Below are 22,859 nucleotides of genomic sequence, written 5' to 3' on the forward strand. Positions count from 1 at the left end.
GGCTTTGGTTAGGTTATTTTTGTTAACTAATGACGGTATACTTTTCCAATGTGCCTCAGCCTTTCTCTTTTGTTTTCAAAGGTCTCTAAGATGTGGGGTAAACCAGGAATTGAGGTGAAGGCGAGGTTTTTGTTTGCACAGTTTTAGCAGAGAAATGGTGTTGAGGGGTTGTAGCATGACATGATTATAGGTATCTAGTAGAACTGTGGTGTCAGAGCAGGTGGTCGATGCAGTATTAAGCATAGGGAGGATTAGCGGTAGAGGTTTCTTCACTGTGATATCTTTCTTATTGCGAGTGTCGATGGGTGGGGCGACAGTTGAGAGAGAGAGTTTAGAACAACCCCATTTTTAGCACTACCAGATTATGCAGAGAGGTTTTTCTTGGTTTCTCATTCAAACGGGTATGTGATGACAACTGTCTTCACACAGAAATCCTTGATGGGGTATAAACTGCTAGCATATTACAGTGGGTTGTTAGATCCAGTGATGAAGCAAAATGTCCTGTGTGAGTGAGCATTGACTGCAGCAGTGTTTTCTATTGAGAAATCAGCAACAATAATGATGGGTGGTACAGTGACACTGTATGTGGAGCACGCCCCATTTGCGATTTCGCATAAACCGAAAAGCATGCTGATGACATCGCAAGTTTCTAGCTATGAAGCGATCACATCCAATCCTTAATTTAAGATTGCAAGATGCTGCACTGTGAATCTGGCAACCTTTATCGCCAATCTGGTAGAGGAAGGTAATTATGCATATGACTGTTCTATATATACTGATGTATATGATGAAATACCCCAGGTTAAGTAAAATAAACTTGACGGGGGAGAGATTGTGTTGGTTGATGTTTTGTCGACAATCACACAGAGCACCGGATTGAGACACACAGGTGTATCAGTTCTACATAGTACATAGAGAGGAAGGAGACCTCGAGGTAGTAGCGAGAATGGAGATTGCCTCTGCAATACTCTGCACAAGCAACATAACTTGTGCCATTAATAACATCCCTACAATTTTTACGCTGACAGAGAGGTGACAATCTACTCTGATTCAGCCTATGTGACATCAACCGTACATTCAGGATTGTCCCACTGTAAAAGAAGGGGGTTCCAGTGAGCAGATGGCATGCCAGTGCAGCAAGCCGCATTATTGTCCGAACGTATTGATGCGCTGTCACTGCCTACGCCAGTGGCATTCGTGAAGTGCTGCCCCACACGAATGGTACCAACTTAGTGTAAGGCATTGTGGCAACAGGTATGGTGGCCAAAGAAGCAGCGAATTCAACAGACATGTTATAGTTAGAAACATTAAAAATTAGTACCCAGCCAATGGGGAGGCTCAGAACATGGGTGTTACCAGGGGGTAATCCCGCCACCCTGAGCCTTCTCAGGGCTGGTGGCCACCATCTCCCCTCGCCGGGGTCTGAGGTAAGTCTTCCCCTCTCCCCAGCCCCCATCTACAGAATACCCTCTCCACCCTCCCATACCTACTTACCTTCTTTTACATCCATTTCAGAAACTGACACGCTGGGAACACTTGTGACCGCAGCAAGTCTGCTCCCGATCTGTGACAGGCCATCATGGACACAAAGAAGGACTACATCTAGGCCCTTCTCTCCTTTCCATGGTGGCCATTTTGTTTTTGACTGCTACGGAAAGAGAGAAGGGAATACGGATAGTTCCTGCTCCTGTTTCCATGGCTGCCTTTTTTTAAAAAACCTTTTTTCTATTTTTTTCAATGGCCGCCCTGGAAAGTGAAAACGGAACTCATTTTCCCTTCCCCGGTGGCCATTTTTTTATGGAGCAGAAAAAAAATGCTTTTAGTACCCCGGTTTTATGGGCTGGGGTACTAATAGCAATGGGCCCCTCTTAGGGGCCTATTGCTTAAGTGAGCAGAAGGTACATCAGAAAGAAATAGCAGAGCCATATAATGCATTACCCCCGACACAGCACAGAAGAAAAAAACATATTTGCATTTAACACATATTTTGTATTAAAGCCAGATTCCACAGGTGAGATCTAGTCCCAAGGTTTGTTTCATAATAATATATTCATATATTTATTCATACATTAAATACATCTTTACATAACACATTTCATCAATACTTTACAACTAGCCACAAAAATGCTAAAATCTAGATACAAAACCCTGTAAACCTAATAACACACAGTCAAATCATATCAATCATTCTCGCTTTACTTAATTCATACTGTGCTAAATTTGAACATCGTAAGGGGGTCAATGAATTGAACCAAAGTGCAAAGTGCTGTAAATCATGTCAATGCACCACTCTTTTCTTTGTGGCATTTTTCCTTTCGATTTTAGATACAAAATAGGCCTTTCCACATTTGAGTCCAATTTAGGTTTCCGAATCATCGACTCGAGTTTCTGCTGAGTAATCTGTCTGAATTACATAAACCAGCCATCTTCAGGACATTACAAATTCAGTCTGCAGGGGTGTATCCCAATCTTATTCCTTTTCAAGTAGTGTTCATGCAGACTATCTGGCAAAGTAGAGTGTTGCTCAGTCCTAGGATGCTGTGTTCCCTCAAGATTGTTTCATCTATAGCCGCACAGGTCAAGACAAGTCTTCTTCAAAATTTCTCATTTGGCTCCAATGGAACCTCCTGTCCAAGCCCAACCACCTCTGCTCCAGGTCATTGAATTAGAAGGACGCGCATCACAGGAATATCAGGAATTATGGGCCAAGATGGGCTGCTAGAATTATTAACAGTAATATTAGAACAGCTCCACTATCCCGTGCATGCATCTAGAGAATACATTACAGCTGAGATGAATGAGCAGTGTTTCATTCCCAATTTGAATGAGCATGTTCAAGAAGAAGAAGAAGAAGAAGAAGAAGAAGAAGAAGAATACGTGAACCACTGATCAATCAGAATCTGTTTAAATGTTTTGTGGCCAGCAATACGCACCAACTGTTTTTCTACAAGTTTTTGGAGACGTGATTTTTTTTAGGACAAATGTGTCATGAATATGTTATGTTAAGTGTGCTTGTATCGCGCCGTTGAATAATAGTTTGCACAGTAGTTTTCCTGTTTTCTCTTTCTTTCCATTGGTTAGAACACAGAAATCTGAGAAACGAAGAAGTAGACAATATAAATAAAGTAGAGAATAGAAGAAGGAGAACTTTAAGAAGAAATAGAGAAATATTTAATGAAGAATTGTCTTTGAGAGACAAATATGAGGGATTTCAAACAGAAGTTGATAATACCTAGTATGGCCACATGCAGGAGGTGGGAAGATAGAAATCAGATGAGAGTTGCTACATTTGTTCTCTCATACCCCACACCACAAGTGCCCCAGATTGTTTGTAGCACCTAAAATACAAGTAGACATGGTGCATGGTTTGGTTCATGTTGCCGTTTGCAAAACGAGATGACTGTTCCAAGGCCACTGGGTAATTTGTTAAATGAGTAGATAGTGATGATTATTTTCACATTTTTAGTGATGATTATGTTAAAGGTCAGAGGATGTTGGATAGTTTGGCCTAGAAAACAAACAAGTGGAGTACACTTTGCAATGGGCACATAGAGGGGAGGTTACTTGTCAACAACAAGAACTTACACAATTGACTAATGCTACAGGGGCTGTGTTCCATGGTGTTGGACCAAGCCACAGCTCTGTACAATATGATGGTGTTTTCAAAATCAGGTTGGATGGATGGAGTGATGGGATGCCTTGAAGACATAATTGTTGGGCTAGCAGAAGAAACAGTTGCATTCCTTAATAGTAAGTACCTTGGTAATTGAAGGCACTATGCAAATTTGCACACCTGGGTTGAGGTCAACTGTGCACCCATGAACGCACAAAGAATAATGACACTGTTGTTATGTTTCAGAAATAATGACACAGTACATATATGGAAAAATACAGGATCATGGATTTACTCTTCTGATGTACTTGTGATCGAGTCCACAGAAGCCTTCAAAAAGAAATTAAAATCACTTCTATTCTACTAGGCATCTGAGCAGCACAGACCCTATGTCTACACATGTATCAACAATGCGTAATGTTTGTCAAGTTTTTTTTTTCCTTTTTTTATGTTAACTATATGTGCTCCCTTAAGCCTGTGGGGGGGTGGGGAGGGTTACCTGGAGTGTGTTATAAATGTAAAGTAAAGTAAAGGTATGCAATTGGGCACTGCAGTATTGATGGACCATAATTGGTCATGTAGCACTCACGCATACATGTACCTCTAGCCACGTTGGAACTGTATTTGCTCTCTTACTATCCTTGACTCACCAGTGCTTGTAGTGACACAGAACCAAGTTGTGTCTATTAATGAACATCCCAAAATGATGGATGTGGCCAACAAGTAGGGGCTCATAAGAGTTTGGCCTTAAAAAGGAGCCCCTGCTGACCCCTGGTGATCAGGCTGCAGCAAATGCAAAATGGCTCCAAATCACCAGGTGGGAGTTGTTGCAGTTGCCAAATGCCACAGAGAGAGGTCTGAACGGTATTAAGGAAGAGCTAAGGGATGTCACTAACTGTTTTCCAAAATAGGTATGTGCTAGACCTCAAAAAATAGGTGCAAGTTGCTGCACCCTTTCACCAGAAAACAGAGTGGCATTTTAACAGAAGCTATATCTTTCGTGTGCACCCTGCACACAACTATGAAAACAGAGTGGACGAAAGTAGTAGATGAGGACTGGTAGCATTGGATGTGCTCACGGGTGCCTCCCCGGTAGGGCAAAATATTTAAAGTCGTAGTGTGTCTCTTGTTGGTACTACTAGTAAGTATGTGCATTGTACACATAATAAATGGATACAGTGAATTAGTAAAAAGGGGAAGGAAGAGAGTAATGTGATGCCCCTTACTATTACTAATATTGAAGGTACTGCTGGTCTGGTGCATATTGATAAACAGACAGATGCACTATTTGTCCCAGATGAAAGTAGGATGGTTCCAATAGAGAGACCTATTTGATCCTCTGGAACTAGGTTTATGCCCCCTTTTGACCCTGAGAACTATACACAACACTGGCTAGATTGTGAGGCTGATTGTGATTATTGCTTCATAGCCTGTGGCCCAAAGTAATATTTGCAAAAGGAGGAGGTAACCTGAGGGGGGTCTGTAGAGCTTGGACCCCTAAAGAGGAGTCTGATCCCAAAGAAGTGCGAACATGCATAAAATGAAAACGTGAATAAAGTGTCATTTTGTGTATGCAACCGCCATGTAGAATGTAACAGATGTAGGATACAGCTAGTTTGCCAGACTATAGGGAGCTAGTTTGCCACATTTTAGGAAGGGTTATGTTGCTTAATGCACACTGAGGGAATGTAGTAATGGTGGTATGCACAGTTAGGTAGGACATATATGTAAAGCAACATTAAAAATATCAAGAGAAACACCATTTTCCTTTTGCAAGGCTCTGCACAGTACATTGTTAAGAAAGCACAGCATTGTGTTTTAAATAGTTTAATAGGGATTTGTGTTAGTCCATGGTTGTGTCTATATGACTGAAAGTGCAATGGTCTAGAGAAGAGGGAGGATAGTTGAAACTGCTTGAAAAGTCCTTTCTCATAGTTCCAGTTTAGGTATGCAACAATTAAGTTTGTTTTGTTGCTAGCAGGCAGAAATACACAACGTTCTTATAGCCAGGTGCACTTAGTAGAATTGTCAATGACACACTAGCAAGATTTACCCACAGTGCCTCCAGTGTGAAAGCAGTTCAACACATACATGAAGAAAACATTAACAGGTTGAATAAATTGAAGACAACATGTCTCATACACTGGCCTCACACTGCAATGAATAAGCTATGGACATCATGACCCAATTAGATCAAACACCTGCTGGCAGCAGCATTTATCAGAAGGGAGTAGAGGACGAGCTGTCCAAGGTTCAGCAAACTCGGAGATTGATACCCGGCGTGGAAAGATGAGAGGAGAGTGAATGTAATAGTTATTTGGGCAAGACAACATTTTGATCTCTCCTTTCCCACCAGAAGGTAATTGGACTGCTGTGGATAAGGATGACATCCAAAGCCTTATCAGTAGCAGGAAACAGTATTGCACTGGGGCCAACCTCTTGTAGTGCCAACCAATTAGATGAACAGTCTGATGACGCCTGGGATATGACATCTTGTATAATGGGATGGACCATGGGTGGATTTTAGTATAAGGAACATCCAATTAGGAGTAACAACATATGGAATTATACAGGTGATTTTATTCTAAAAACCAATAGTAGCTTGTGATTATTGTTTTGTATGAATATGATGATTTAATTTGTTTAGTTTATAACTCTGGGGTTACCAGGAAGTAAGTGATAACATCTTTAGTCCTTTTATCAGCCAAATGTATTAATGAACCTGGCTTCTTTGTGCACCTTAGTTTTCTCCCTTATTTTGGTTTGGTGTGGAATATTGGGAGACCCTTTACACTATCACAGCCCTGGTTTCCCATGCCCCCAACCTGGAAGTGATGAGCTTTGTATCTTGGGATGTGTGGTGCGGATGGAGTTCTCATACATGTCCCATGTGGTGATTGGAAGCAAAAATGCTACTAAACATAAAGGAGGGACTCAAATCTAGTATAAGACAGGTATTCTAAAATGTTTTGGAAAGTATAGCAGGTTGAGTCTATCTCGGGGGCCGCCACCTCACATAAGTAAATGATGTGATGATGACAACTAGGATTCAGTGTAATGAATGTAAGCGATAAATAATCAGGAAATTTGTAAAGGCATGTCATTGATTTTGTTACCATTAACAAATAAAGGATCTGTGCATTGCAGTATTTGTTGCAGCAAGCGAGTACTACACCTTTGGTACAAAAACATATTTAATTTATTCATGGACAAAGTCCTTATAAATTGACAAATTCTCCTAATTTACGAGTACATATCATACAAAATACACATGTCATGCAATGTTTTTTTTTTTTTTTCAATAACAAATGGTCACCTAAATGTCCTTGATGTAGTAACACCTGCCTTAAAGGTTGTTTTTTTTTTCTTCAAAATAGAGATAAGTTGAAGGGGTAAGGTGATTTGAGGCTTTTGCGAGTGTGTGGATTTCAGCAAGCATTGAGGTCATATTTCTTTAAAGCAATCCTTACTTAAGATTCCCCTTTGACTTTTTAGTATATGTAAAGGAATAACAGATATCCCCAAACGTCGATTGCTGGAAGGGTAAGACGGAGAGGCGGATGTTACATAGGGGTAAGTACCGGGCATACCATAAAAAGAATATACATTATCCTTTAAATGCTGCAGCTTGAGCAGCTCTTTTGAACTGGGGATTAGAAAGAGGCTATTATGCGAAGAGAGCATTTGCATAAAAAGGCTCAAGGGAGATTAGTTCTGTGCTGGAGATATACATTTGAAATATTTATTTTGCGATGCAGACCTGGGAATGAAAAAATATCACGATTTCAAATGATTTTAATTTTCCACTTTGCATTAAGCTCCTACTTTTCTGGGAAAAATGACTAAAGAGAGTAATGCAATGTTCTCTTAAGGGGATACCCGGCGATGTATTGACAATGTTATCGGGAGACCCATTTACTTGACTAAAAGCAACAGTCTTAAGTTACAGTGATTGCTGAGGGTAGCTATGTACACCCAGTCCTATACTACTTCCACTGAATACTACATGGAATGGTGTATTTGGCACTATACTGTGCTGGGATTATTTCTGATACGATGTTGGGGTTCCCGCATTCAGTATGCCAGGCAAGTAATCTGACCCGTGTGAATTGAATGCACATAACCTGCGGAAATGAATTACCTTTTACCATGTTGTGTGCTTTAATGTTCAACTGTATGACAGAACCACATAAATAAACTTTATTTAGACACATTCAAATCTGTATGAGGCGAATCCTGATTTTCTGATGAGCTGTTTCTTAGTTTGTCACGGGAGGATAGCTCAGTGGCAACGTGTTCGCCTTGGGAGCAAGACGACAGCAAGCAACACAGGTTCGATCTGTGCTTAGAAAACTCTGGGTGTTTAAGTGCGCTATAAATAGGCAAATAAGGAAAAAAAAGAAAAAAAAATATGCAACTAAAAAAAAAAAAAAAAAGCCTGCAACATTGCCTCGATGCCCGTGGGCTGTATGAGTGCTTTAAAAATGCAAGAATAAATAATATCGCACTTTCTGAGTTAGAGATTGTAAAGGACTGGTAGGGGGTGGTCTGTACTTCTGCTCTCTATATGGTAGAGGGGAGGCACAGAGGACCCTAGCCTAGATTCTCTATTCGGTAGCTATGGTCGAGCAATCAAGGCCTAGCTTCTCAGGAGGTGATGCAGGCTGGTTCTTAAGTACAGTGTAGTCCCCAAGCCCCCACAAAGGAATGTCCACACACTGTATTGGTTAGAACACAGTCTTTATATAATCAATATTCAAGGTTATGTACACTTACCATAATAACTCACTTTGTACTTAGGAAAATCAACAATGGCAAATATATACAATTCTAAAGTGGTACCACCCTTTGTATTAGATCTCATTAAAGTGCATCAACAATACTGTAAAAATGTCACACATATCAATAGAGTGAAACCAGCAATAGAGAGAGGAGAGAAAATAAGATGGTTGAGCAATAGGCAGAATACTGGCCCCTATCACTAGACACAGTTCTGTGTGGAGATCCCCCCACCTGGGCAACCTGTAAAATAAAGATATAGCACAAGCCCAGTCCATATATTGTTCTGCAAGTCTTATTCCCTCCTATAATGTTTTTACCCCCCCAATGTACCTGGTGGAGTCGAGTTCTTCGAAGAGGCGTCGACAGATCCTTCTTGAGCGACCCCCTTTCAAGCGGGAGTCACGGATCGTCGAGAGGCGTCAAGAAGCGTCAAGGAACTCGGCGTTCGGCGGCGGGGAATCGACGGCCCTTCTTGAATGCCTTCCCTTTCAAGCGGGAGACACGGGGCGTCGAACGTAAGTCGAGGAACTCGGCGTTCGGCGTCGGGGAATCGACGGCCCTTCTTGAATGCCTTCCCTTTCAAGCGGGAGACTCGGGGCGTCGAACGTCCGACAACAAACAGGGTAGAACGGCGTCGATGAGGCGGCAGCTTCGATCCAAGCGGTGCTCGTTAGACAGAGGCGTGCGGGGCACCTCGATGACAATTGTTCTGGACTGCAAAGATTGTGAAGACGGGGGCCCAGCAAGGACGTCGAGTCGTTCGAGTCTTTGTGGTCTTTGGGTGGCGGGAAACCCACCGGCAGGGTTCTCGTCGGCGCGTTGGTCGTCCTCGACTTTCTCCGGCAGGATAAAGCGGTCAATGGTGCGGACGAGGGAGTCCTTCGATTCAAATGTTCTTAGGCAAGGAGCGGACGGCACCGCTCGTCGGCGGCACAGCGTCAAGTGGTTCCCACGGCTGGGCAACACAACTTCGACGGGCCTTCAGCGGTTACACAGACCTGCGAACCCTGGTCGACGGCAATGGACTTCGACGGCGGCGATGTCCGGGTGCTTCACTTCGATCTCCTCGGCGTTCCCGTCTCGGGTCGGCAGCCTTTCGAGGGTCTGACTTCCAGGGGGCTTCGGCGAAGGTGTAGCGGTGCTCGATGATCCCTCAGAGCACGGGAAGAGGGCGCCTTACCAGGTTCTCTCTCGGGTCAGTCCTCGACGAATTCGGCAGCTTTCAGATCGGTCGAAGCAAGTGCAACAGCAAGTCTTCTTCTTCCAGCTGGACGTCGAGGATCAGCAGTTCCAGTTACTCTTAGAGTGGAGACTCAGCTTCTGAACGCTTCTGAACAATTACCAGTGGTGAGAAGTCCCCAGATATACTATTCTGTCTCTCATCCACACTGCTGGCACACACTCTGCAGCCAATCATACAGAAGGGCATTCATGCAGTCAGTCAGCCAATCAGGCACACAGTGCATTCAGGCCACACTCCTCCCTTTCAGACACTCACAACAAGGAATGTGGATTGGGACAAGTACCCAGCCATTCAACACTACACACTGCATTCAGGCCAGTTTCGGGCAGGGCTGTCTCAGTCTTTGTCTCTCATGCCAGACACCAGACAACCACAACAAGGAGTGTATATTGGTCACACACTCCATTCACCCAGGTCCCACCCACAGGAGGTACCCACAACATACAGTCACTGGGAAGGCTCCAGTCAGTCTAGCTGGGCCTTCACAACAACACCATATATGGAACTTCCACCCAACAGCCAGTCAGGGGTAAGGGACAGAGTCAGGGCTTCCCAGGACTTTGGGAAAACAAGGTAACAGGCAATAGAAAGCAAGAGGCCACAGGAGCCATCTTGTTTCCTATCAGGAATCAACTGATCCCAATGGCAGGGCCTGGGTATCCCAAAATGGAGGACACCCAGAGCACCTGTCAAATTCAGCATGGATCTGCCACCAGCCCATACCCTGCTCTGTGGGCCACCCACAGGTGCCCAAAAACATACACTAGGGGCACAGGGTTGTACCCCTACCCATGGGTGCCATAAGGGTATCCCATGGGTCTGTTCACCAAACCAAAAGAGAGAGCTGCACTGCCAGGAGTCCCACATGGACTCCTGGGCAGAAAACATGACAGAACACACGATAAAAAGCAGAAAGGAGAAGGATTCAGAGGCCCTGTCCCTCTGATGCATTTCCAGCATCACAGTCGCCCCCCCCAGACTGAGGTGGAGGGTGTCTAATCTCCCACGGGATAGACACCCTCATCCAGACGGTCAACATACCTTCTGGAAAGGCCATCTGCATTATCGTGACTCTTCCCTGGTCTGTGCTCTATGTTGAAGTCTAGCCCTTGCAGGCTAATGGACCACCTGAGCAATTTCGGATTCTCACCCTTCATCTCCATAAGCCACTTCAGGGGCTTATGATCTGTTTGGACCTTGAAGGTAGACCCCGTAAGGTAGGGCCTAAAACGCCTAAAGCTCCAAACTATGCTAAAACACTCCTTTTCAACAGTAGCCCACCTAAGTTCTCTACCCTTGAGTTGTCTACTGATGAATATGATAGGTTGTTCTCTCCCTTTGTCATCTAACTGGGACAAGACAGCTCCAATTCCGGTGTCGCAGGCATCCGTCTGGACGATAAAGGGTCGGCTGTAGTCAGGCGCACACAACACAGGTGCCCTACACAGACTTTCTTTCAAGCCATCGAAGGCCCTCTGACAGTCTTCGGTCCAATTAACCTTCCTAGGCTGTTTGGGTGAAGTTAGAGCTGTCAGGGGTGCAGCTATGGTTCCATAGTCTGCCATGAAATTGCGATAGTACCCAGTGAGGCCCAAAAAGGCTCTCACCTGGGTTTGAGTAGTGGGAGTCTCCCAGTTCTGTACATCCTGTACTTTACTGGAGAGAGGTTGGATTTGACCCCCTCCTACCTCATGACCAAGATAGGTAACTTTACCCTGAGCTATCTGGCACTTGGTGGCCTTGATAGTGAGGTTAGCCCTTTTCAAGGCCTGCAACACCTTATCCAGATGTGTCAAATGCTCTTCCCAGGTGGAACTATAGACGGCAATGTCGTCTAAGTAAGCCACACAAAAGGCTTCCAGCCCACTGAGAGCATGGTTGACCAATCTCTGGAAGGTGGCAGGGGCATTCTTCAACCCAAAAGGCATGACCCTAAACTGGTAGAGTCCCTCAGGTGTTAAGAAGTCCGTCTTTTCCTTGGCATGGTCCGTCAGAGCTATTTGCCAATAGCCTGAGATAAGGTCAAAGGTGCTCACAAATTTGGCAGCACCTATGGTGTCCACAAGCTCATCAGCCCTGGGCAATGGGTGCGCGTCAGTTTTGGTGACGGCATTGACTCCGCGGTAGTCCACACAGAACCTCCAATCCTTGGTACCCGCCTGGGAACTTGCCTTGGGGACAAGGACCACTGGACTGGACAAGGGACTGGTTGAGGGTTCAATAACACCCAGATCCAACATCTTGGCGACCTCAGCCTGGATGTGGTTCTTGATGGTATCTGACATACGGTACAGGCACACTGTCACCAATGTCAATTTCATGCCTACACCATGGTGTAAGGCCTGGCGTCAGTGAAAACAGAGAGGCATACTGTTGGAGCAAAGCCCTGCAGGCCCTCTGTTGCTCTGTTGTCAAATCCGGAGAGAGATGTACTCCCTCCACTGAGCCATCCTGAGGGTTGCTATGCAGCAAATCAGGAAGGGGCTCACTCTCATCCTCTTCTTGCCCTGAAGCTAGCAAGAGACATGAGACTTCTGCTCGCCGGTGGAAAGGCTTGAGCCTGTTGACATGGAATACCTGAGGGGCTACCCCAGAGGCTCCCATGTCAACCAGATAATTGACTTCGCCCATCTTGGAGATGATCCTGAAGGGTCCAGTCCACTTGTCTGCCAAAGCTCTAGGCTTGGTAGGCTCCATCACAAGGATTTCCTGTCCCGGAGTCCAAACCACTTGCGAGGCTTTAAGGTCATGCCAGTACTTATTCAATTCCTGGCTGGCCTTGAAATTTGCTGTTGCCTGACCCATCATCTGTGTCATCCTCCGTCTGAGACCTAACACATAGTCCCCCACTTGCTTGGTGGGACCTGGAGGGGTGGCTTCCAAGCCTTCTCTGATCAAGGCGAGGGGCCCCCTCACGGGATGTCCAAAGAGTAACTCAAAGGGGCTGAAACCAACACCCTCTTGAGGTACCTCTCTGTAAGCAAACAGCAGGCATGGCAGGAGGAGATCCCATTTCCTCCTTAGGGGTTCTTCCAAAGCCCCTAGCATGCACTTGAGAGTTTTATTAAATCTCTCAACCAGACCATTGGTCTGGGGGTGGTAAGAGGTGGAGAACTTGTAGGTTACCCCGCACTCTTTCCACATGGTTTTCATGTAACTAGACATGAAGTTGGATCCTCTGTCAGAGACAACCTCCTTGGGGAATCCAACACGGGTGAAAATGCCCAGGAGAGCCCTGGCCACCACCTTGGCAGTAACAGTCCGAAGGGGTATTGCCTCAGGGTACCTGGTGGCATGATCTACCAAGACCAGGATGAACTGATGTCCACCTGAAGTGGGAGGGTCAAGGGGACTGACAATGTCGATGCCCACCCTCTCAAATGGTGTGCCAACCACTGGCAATGGCTGCAGTGGGGCAATGACACTGCCTCCAGTCTTGCCAGACAACTGACAAGTTGGGCAGGTCCTGCAGTGGGACTCCACCTCTACTCCCATCTGTGGCCAGTAGAAATGGGCAGAGAGCCTCTGCTTAGTCTTCTTGGTCCCAAGATGACCAGCCAAGGGCACCTCATGCGCCAACTGCAGTAGGAAGGGCCTGTAAACCTGGGGTACCACCAACCTCTTGAGGGCACCAGGTTCAGGCTTAGTGGGCTCACTAACAAGGAGCTCACCCTCCCAATAAATCCGGAATGTCCTAGGCACTTCTCCTTGTGCCTGGGACAGGGCCTGTTTCCTCAGTCCCTCGAGAGAGTGGCACTCTCTCTGTCCCTTACAGAAGTCTGCCCGGGAGGGTCCCCCTTCAGCTAACAAGCATTGAAGGTCGGGATGATCCTCCGGGTTGAGAACCTCTCCCACAGGAGAGTCTTCTGTCTCTTCTCCCACAGGAGTTGAGTTTGGGTTTTCCACTGGACCCAGCCCGTCCGGAGCATGGATCCCAATGGGTGCTGTCGGAACAGCAGGAAGAGAAGGTGTTCCCTCCACAGAGGTGGCCTTCTTGGTCTTCCTTCTTCTTGCCTTAGGCCTTGCCTTTGGTTCGGGTACCTGACTCACAGCCAGACCCGGTGTCACCTGTGACCTAGTGACTGCAGCAGCAGTCATGGGAAGACCATCCGAGATCAACCCCAACTCTACTAGATCATTTCCTAACAGAATGTTAGCAGGGACATTGTCCTGAACCAGGACAGGAAGCTTTGCTGTCTTGTCTCCAATCATGAGTGTGACTAAGGCTACAGGCGATAATTTGGGAGGCCCACCAGCTAACCTGGTGGTTCTCAGAGGAGCACCTACATAGTCCTCTGGCTTGAGCAGGGTCCTGTCCACCACTGTCATGCTTGCCCCAGGGTCTCTCAAACCAGTAGAAGGCTGTCCATTCAAGAGGACACTTCTCAAAAACCTACGGTTTTTCTGTGGGATAGTCGCCAGTACTGGTCCCAGGCCCCAAGGGACACTAAGGAAATCTCTACCGGAGCACCAAATGTGATCCCGGTAGAGGAGGGGAGGACAGTGGCCTCCACCTCAGACACGGGGTAAGGGTAGGTCAGGCTGACAGCCTGTACTCCAAGTGCCTTACCTTTACACTTGGAGTCACCCCTTCTGTGATCCAGAGCCCCACAGTCCCAACAAGTGCCAGGAGTGCGGGGTACGGTACGGGAACCACTGGGAGCCTGCTTTGCAGCAGGTGGACCACTACTCTTATTCCCACCCACAGATGACTTATCCCCACTAGATTTTTGGGTCTTGGGAGAGGAAGGTTTAGGTTTACCCGACTGTGACTGCTTGTGGGACTCCTCAGCTTTCTGAGAGGCCCCCTTTTCTTTGTCCTTGTCCTTCCCACTGGAGTCCTTAGGGGACACCCGGTGGGAGACCTACTTGTCAGCCAACCTAGCCAGCTTAAAGGGGTCCAAAATGTTCTGGTCAGCCACATACTGACGCAGCTCTGGTGAACAGGCTTCAGAAAAATGCTCAAAAAACAAGAGGTGGGACAATTCAACAAAAGTCTTAACCTTGTATCCATCAATCCACCCCATCATGTTCATGTGCGCAGCACTCACCCAGTCAACCCAAGACACATTCTCTCTTTTCTTAAAATCCCTGAACCTTTTAAGGTATTGGGTAGGTGTCTTGCCAAACTTGGCAATCAAAGCAGACTTCATACACTCGTACTGACCCCTTTCTTCCACACTCAGCTTCAGAATACAGTCATATCCAGTTTGAGGCACTCTGCTTAACAAACACTTAGCCCAATCTCTTTTATCAACATCATGAATCGCACAAGCCATTTCAAACGCTTCAATCCATTGGAGGATATCTGAACCCTCCACAAATACACCAACCAAATCTTTCATAAACTTGGTGGCTGGGGACCTGACACTCTCACTGGTTTTAGCTGAAGTCTCCACACTAGCTTTCTCTAGCTGGATTCTCTGACATTCAGTGTCCTGGCTCTTGAGTTCAAGGTCCTTATTTCTGAGTTCAATATCCCTATTCTTGAGCTCCACTTGTTGAGCCAACTCCTCTTTCTTAAATTCAACATCTATTTCCAACTTGCGGTATTCAAATGCCAATTTCATCCTTAATAACTCAAGCTCCAAGGAATTGCTGGGGTTTGGAACAGAGGCAGCAGGAATGGCGGCATTCCCAGAAACAGATTCAGCAGAAACCCCAGGGGCAGAGTCCTCAATGGTTGCATCCCCCCCCTCATCAAGAGTTTCACCATCAGTCTGGTAGTCCACCAGGGCAGCTATCAGCTCAGCCCTAGACTTATCCACAAAGTCTAACTCCCTGGCTTCACAAGCACTCTGGAGAGCCTCCAAGCTCATCCGAGTCAATTTGCCATTTGCAATAGACTCCATTGTTTGTATTGCAGTTATCTTGTACACAACTAAACCTTAATTTAATAAAGTTCAGATATTTTGTAAGTGGCACGGTTATACACTGATTCTTAAAACCATAAGCATCCCACCGCTGCCACCAGTGTAAAGGACTGGTAGGGGGTGGTCTGTACTTCTGCTCTCTGTATGGTAGAGGGGAGGCACAGAGGACCCCAGCCTAGATTCTCTATTCGGTAGCTATGGTCGAACAATCAAGGCCTAGCTTCTCAGGAGGTGATGCAGGCTGGTTCTTAAGTACAGTGTAATCCCCAAGCCCCCACAAAGGAATGTCCACACACTGTATTGGTTAGAACACAGTCTTTATATAATCAATATTCAAGGTTATGTACACTTATCATAATAACTCACTTTGTACTTAGGAAAATCAACAATGGCAAATATATACAATTCTAAAGTGGTACCACCCTTTGTATTAGATCTCATTAAAGTGCATCAACAATACTGTAACAATGTCACACAGATCAATAGAGTGAAACCAGCAATAGAGAGAGGAGAGAAAATAAGATGGTTGAGCAATAGGCAGAATACTGGCCCCTATCACTAGACACAGTTCTGTGTGGAGATACCCCCACCTGGGCAACCTGTAAAATAAAAATATCGCACAAGCCCAGTCCATATATTGTTCTGCAAGTCTTATTCCCTCCTATAATGTTTTTACCCCCCCAATGTACCTGGTGGAGTCGAGTTCTTCGAAGAGGCATCGACAGATCCTTCTTGAGCGACCCCCTTTCAAGCGGGAGTCACGGATCATCGAGAGGCGTCGAGAAGCGTCGAGGAACTCGGCGTTCGGCGGCGGGGAATCGACGGCCCTTCTTGAATGCCTTCCCTTTCAAGCGGGAGACACGAGACGTCGAACGTCCGTCGAGGAACTCGCCGTTCGGCGTCGGGGAATCGACGGCCCTTCTTGAATGCCTTCCCTTTCATACGGGAGACTCGGGGTGTCGAACGTCCGACAACAAACAGGGTAGAACGGCGTCGATGAGGCGGCAGCTTCGATCCAAGCTGTGCTCGTCAGACAGAGGCGTGCGGGGCACCTCGATGACAATTGTTCTGGACTGCAAAGATTGTGAAGACGGGGGCCCAGCAAGGGCGTCGAGTCGTTAGAGTCTTTGTGGTCTTCGGGTGGCGGGAAACCCACCGGCAGGGTTCTCGTCGGCGCGTTGGTCGTCCTCGACTTTCTCCGGCAGGATAAAGCGGTCGATGGTGCGGACGAGGGAGTCCTTCGATTCAAATGTTCTTAGGCAAGGAGCGGACGGCACCGCTCGTCGGCGGCACAGCGTCAAGTGGTTCCCACGGCTGGGCAACACAACTTCGACGGGCCTTCAGCGGTTACACAGACCTCCGAACCCTGGTCGACGGCAATGGACTTCGACGGCGGCGATGTCCGGGTGCTTCACTTCGATCTCCTCGGCGTTCCCGTCTCGGGTCGGCAGCCTTTCGAGGGTCTGACTTCCAGGGGGCTTCGGCGAAGATGTAGCGGTGCTCGATGATCCCTCGGAGCACGGGAAGAGGGCGCCTTACCAGGTCCTCTCTCGGGTCAGTCCTCGACGAATTCGGCAGCTTTCAGATCGGTCGAAGCAAGTGCAACAGCAAGTCTTCTTCTTCCAGCTGGACGTCGAGGATCAGCAGTTCCAGTTACTCTTAGAGTGGAGACTCAGCTTCTGAACGCTTCTGAACAATTACCAGTGGTGAGAAGTCCCCAGATATACTATTCTGTCTCTCATCCACACTGCTGGCACACACTCCGCAGCCAATCATACAGAAGGGCATTCATGCAGTCAGTCAGCCAATCAGGCACACAGTGCATTCAGGCCACACTCCTCCCTTTCAGACACTCACAACAAGGAATGTGGATTGGGACAAGTACCCAGCCATTCAACACTACACACTGCATTCAGGCCAGTTTCGGGCAGGGCTGTCTCAGTCTTTGTCTCTCATGCCAGAAACCAGAAAACCACAACAAGGAGTGTATATTGGTCACACACTCCATTCACCCAGGTCCCACCCACAGGAGGTACCCACAACATACAGTCACTGGGAAGGCTCCAGTCAGTCTAGCTGGGCCTTCACAACAACACCATATATGGAACTTCCACCCAACTGCCAGTCAGGGGGAAGGGACAGAGTCAGGGCTTCCCAGGACTTTGGGAAAACAAGGTAACAGGCAATAGAAAGCAAGAGGCCACAGGGGCCATCTTGTTTCCTATCAGGAATCAACTGATCCCAATGGCAGGGCCCAGGTATCCCAAAATGGAGGACACCCAGAGCACCTGTCAAATTCAGCATGGAGCTTCCACCAGCCCATACCCTGCTCTGTGGGCCACCCACAGGTGCCCAAAAACATACACTAGGGGCACAGGGTTGTACCCCTACCCATGGGTGCCATAAGGGTATCCCATGGGTCTGTTCACCAAACCCAAAGAGAGAGCTGCACTGCCAGAAGTCCCACATGGACTCCTGGGCAGAAAACACGACAGAACACACAATAAAAAGCAGTAAAGGACAAGGATTCAGAGGCCCTGTCCCTCTGATGCATTTCCAGCATCACAGAGATATATGGATAACTAGCCTTCCTGTGGAAACCAGCAAGGCACTGTGATGGCCAGGAATATTCTGCACCATAGCCGGTGGCAGGAAGGTCCTTTAGCTCTTGGTGGTGGTGGGCAGGGGTGTTGCTAGGTCGGAAAAGATCCAGGGCTATGCTATTTTTGGGAGTGTCGGGACGGGGTGGCTAGGTAGCCTTTTCCCTATGCTAGCCTTGGGATTAGTATGCCTGTCTTCTGCCTTCTTATGTACTAAACTGTTTATTCGTGTTACTGTTAGCGCACAATTCTTTATCAACTTCCTCTAATTTCGACAGGCTTGAACACATTGGAATGCCACTTTCTGGTGTGTCATGAAAAGTTCAAAGTGTGTGTGATGTCGCGTCTGATACCTGTACGATTTTGGTAACATGGGGCCGCTGGAAGAAAAGTGTCAACTAGCAAAAACTGTGGATCAAGCTGTCCCAGCAAGCAAGTCATTCAAGTGTTCCAGGTAAATATTTGGACGTTATGTCTTTTTATCTGAGCAGAAGTAAGTATTATTACAGTTAAGTGCATTTTCTCTTTTTTTAACATTACTCAATTTTCCCTTTTAGTGCATGATTGCATGGTCCATCTTTCTCTTCGCTATCTTTTCAAAATTGTATTGCAAAAAAAACAAAAATAACACACACACAACTTTACCATGATTACTTTTGTCATGGCACTTTGGAATTTTAAGCACAATGTGCCAAACTCTCAAAACATACTTTTGGTACAAATGATGAGTTGCGCTAGTGCTTTTCAAAATGTGCACTAAAAAATATGCCCCGTTTAAAAAAAGGCATTTGGATGAGCACTACAAATATGCTCTCCTTTAAACCCTTTGGCCCTTTTTACTTATTTGCACAAATCAGGTGGCATTTCTCTTCATTATAGCCAGGAAACGTGCCCTCTATTCTCACATGGCCTATAATCTGTTCATCATAGATGTGCACATTATGATGCCCTTACCCCCACATATTGTAAGGTGGCTCTTCTGTGCATTTCAATGTGCATCCCAAATTCGGAAATAAGATGCACTTTGAAATGTGCAAACATTAACCATAATTCCCTCTGCGGAACAGGAATGGTGATGCACAACCCAGGATAGGATGATTACTGCCCCCAGGCCACATTTCCTTAAGAGGAACGCAAGAGATATGAACCGCTGCTGTCCCACTTGCATTTCTATCCCGCAAAAAAGTTTAGACACCTTTTTTTTTTACAAAATATGCTCCCGGCACCTAGAGGGGTGCTGAGTGCATGCAATAATGTACGCAATCGGGCTGACCATCACATAATTTGTGTTTTTACACAGCCCCTGGAAATGCAAACATCAACTTTGAGAATGTGCTTGTGGAAGTGACCTGCGCATTTCCAAAAATGGGTCATCTGAAATCAACACAACATCCGTGCTTTTTTTGGATGCCACACCATTGTTAGAACAACAATACAGTAAGGAAACCCCTACTGTAGGGTAAAGGGGGCTAAAAAAACTATTTACAAAACAGAATGTGATTTCAAGAGCACATAAAACAAAGAGATTTCCCTGTACCTCTCGGTAGGATAGCCCAGGGGCAACATACTCGCCTTGGAAGTAGACAACATGGAGCAGCACAGGTTCGATCCATGGTACGTGCTCAGAAACCTCTGGGTATTCAGCACATTATACATTGCCAATTACCTGTTTGGAAAGGTTACAGGGGAGGCGTTCATTCCTCACCTCCTCAACCTTATTTTTCTTAAATGGAACGGCAGTGCTATGAAAGGCAGTGGTCAGACTTACATTAGTTTTCTTCAAGCAGGGATAGAAGTGTTTTACTTTTTTTGAAATGCATTCCCAGTCCCCTAGTGGGTGCTGGGAACCTGCAATAGGGCGCACACATCCGACACTAATGTAGGCAAGCGAGCTGGTCAGCACAACTTTTGCGCAGCTGTGCAGCCCCACTGAAATGCACTGGTTCCCTCACAGGTTCAGTCACAGGTGCAGTCGTACATGCATCCATACCTCACATGTCTAGCTACAATCTCATGTGCATACTGACACCCTCGTATGCCCATTTGCAGACTTAAATGCTGGAAGAGTTTTCCTATGCCGAAGTGCACCCTCACATGTCTATCTACTGCATTATCTTTTTATTCAAGCATTCTTAGCAGTTTGTATGCTTCCCCCAGAAAATGATCATGTCATGCTTCATAAAACAAAGGCAGCAATAGTGCAAGCTTCCCACACACTCACTAAACAGGTACAGTTCAGGCAACAGCAGTGCAAGAGTCACTACACAGAAGCAGGAACATCACTAGCAACAGAGCACACCCGGCCCCCATATTGCTTAGGGAATACAAGTCGGAGCATTGCAAGTATCTTTCACTACGAAGCAGGCATGTAGGCCTCCCTCCCTCCCAAAACAGGCTAAGGAAGGCAGAGGCAGTGCATGTTTGCCTCACACAATGTAGGTACCGCACAGTGAGCAGTAGTGCCAGCTATAATCCCAGTGAACATTTACATTACAGACATGAATGTAAGCATCTCTCTTACATAATATCCACAGAGAGGTTTGCCCCATTGAGGGCATTCCATACACAATATATTTAGCATGATAGGAAGCAGTACAAGCACCACTTCCACAGAGCAGGTACACTATAACTCCCAAGGCAGCGGTACTGCAAAATTCCTTCAGCAAGAACAGCTGTGGCACAGGCAGTAGTAGTGCAAGCGTCCATCTGGCAAAACTGTACCACCAAAGTAGCATTCAACACGCAATCTGTCCAGCACAGGTCCCTGCAGTGCAAGGTTCCTTGATAAGGATTCCCACCTACTTACATGTAGCGCTCGCTGCTGCTATCTGAGCGTGATCTGCAGGTCACAGGTTCAAATCCCGGCAAAGCCAACTCAGCCTTTCATCCTTCCGAGGTCGATAAATGAGCACCAATTTCGGCTGTGTGATATAGTATGTAAATATGTGCTCTGTAAAGCGCTTTGGATTAAGGCGCTATATAAATAACACATCATTATCATTACATTTAGTGCAGGTTTATCTTGCCCACCTGGTCCAACACAGCATTAGAAATTGACCTCCCACAGAACAGGAAAAGCACAGTCAGTAGAAATGCAAGCTTCCTTACCATTGAAGTACAGAGGTCAGCAGAAGTGAAGACTTCACTCTCACAGGATAGGTGCAGCATAGGGAGCCACCGTTCACATAACATGTTTAGTATAGCATGTGCACCACCAGTGCAATGTTTCTGGCACAGGAGGACCCTGTACATGTTTGGCAGTTGTGCTCAAGCTTTGTGATTGCTTCCTGAACTCCAAACGTACTTCAATATGATAGGCTCTGTGACTCTTTTTGTGAACGGCCACATTGAAGTGAGTTGATCATTACTCCAACTTCTCTGACACTTGTCTTGTATGCCCGGCGAAATCCAGAGTAGTGGAGGAGTGGGAAGGAAAGAAAAAACAAGTGGCAGAGCTGTCCCAGGTTTATCCAGGCTCCGTAATCCATTTTGATACCTGATCTATTGGACTCCCTCCCATAAGTTCTCTGACACTTGTTCTGTAATCAACCCCGCCCATCTTGATTTTCCAAAGCACTCTGTACCACACTCACTTTTGTTTAAAAACCATCATCGCTATTGTTTTGTGTTAGGCTGCTCCCACAGTGTTTCTCCTTCATTGCATTGTAAATGGCAGATGTTACACTAACCTAACCCAGACATACTCATTTGATTTATTGCAGAAGGATACAACACAGAGAAGTTCCTGACAAAAATCAAACATATACATGCAACTTGCAGGTTGAAGCTCGATCACTCAAGATCTCTGGGGATCCACACATCTGAGATTAACCGATTTGTTCTTGGGGATACATGTGTTCTCTTCTTTCATTTAGCAGTTGACTGCACAAAAAGTATCGGGCTCTGTATGTGCAACTTTCAGTAATTTGTAGTGGGTACAAAAGTGTCATCTGGAGACCGTAGGACAAGGAATTCCTTCAAGTGAGTGGAGCTTGGGTGACCATGAGAAACATATATATGTGATACATATGTGATTTTTGATTTTACGTGGCACCTCCAGAAGTCTGGGGGAAAATACCAGTGATTGTTGGATGCAGGAGTGGATGCCAAACATTCTTTGACTTTAAGTGACTTTAAGCAACACATGTGTCATGAGATTAAAGCACATTGTGTCCCACGTGTGCTTCAAACTTGTCAAGAATAAAAGGGCAGCTTAAGTGAGATTCACAGTCTCATGATATTTGTGGCAGGACATAGCAGAGATGCATGAGGCAGGTGGTATATCAGTCGTTGTTATTCTATGTCAGCCTATAAGGCACATGCCAATAGGTGACACTAGGAAGAATGAACAAGAGGAGCAGTGCATCTCTGAGAGGAGCTTGTGCAAAAATCATGCTTGTGTGAGTTTTGAGGGGAAGTTGAAAAGATTCACCAGCCAGTGTCTGTCGCTTGAAGTGAGTGAGCAAAGTACGAGCCATCAGTGGCACATGGCATGCAGAGCTGGAGGAGCAGATTTTGCAAGTCTCTGGCTCATATGAGTCTTGAAGGGGAAGTAGCAGAGACTAGACGAGGTGAGAAATACACCAGTCAGTGTCTATTTCTTGAAGCGAGCGAACACAAGAGGTGACACTTGGGAGGAGTAGCAGGAGAATATGTGTGGGAACCATGTGCGAGACTCATGCTTATTTGAAGAGTATGAGAATGTGCTCGGTCAGATTCCATCTCTTGAAGTGATCAAATGAGATACG

Source organism: Ambystoma mexicanum, chromosome 2p (genome assembly GCF_040938575.1).
Source record: "Ambystoma mexicanum isolate Mex_15411 chromosome 2p, UKY_AmexF1_1, whole genome shotgun sequence".
Classification (NCBI taxonomy): Eukaryota; Metazoa; Chordata; class Amphibia; order Caudata; family Ambystomatidae; genus Ambystoma; species Ambystoma mexicanum.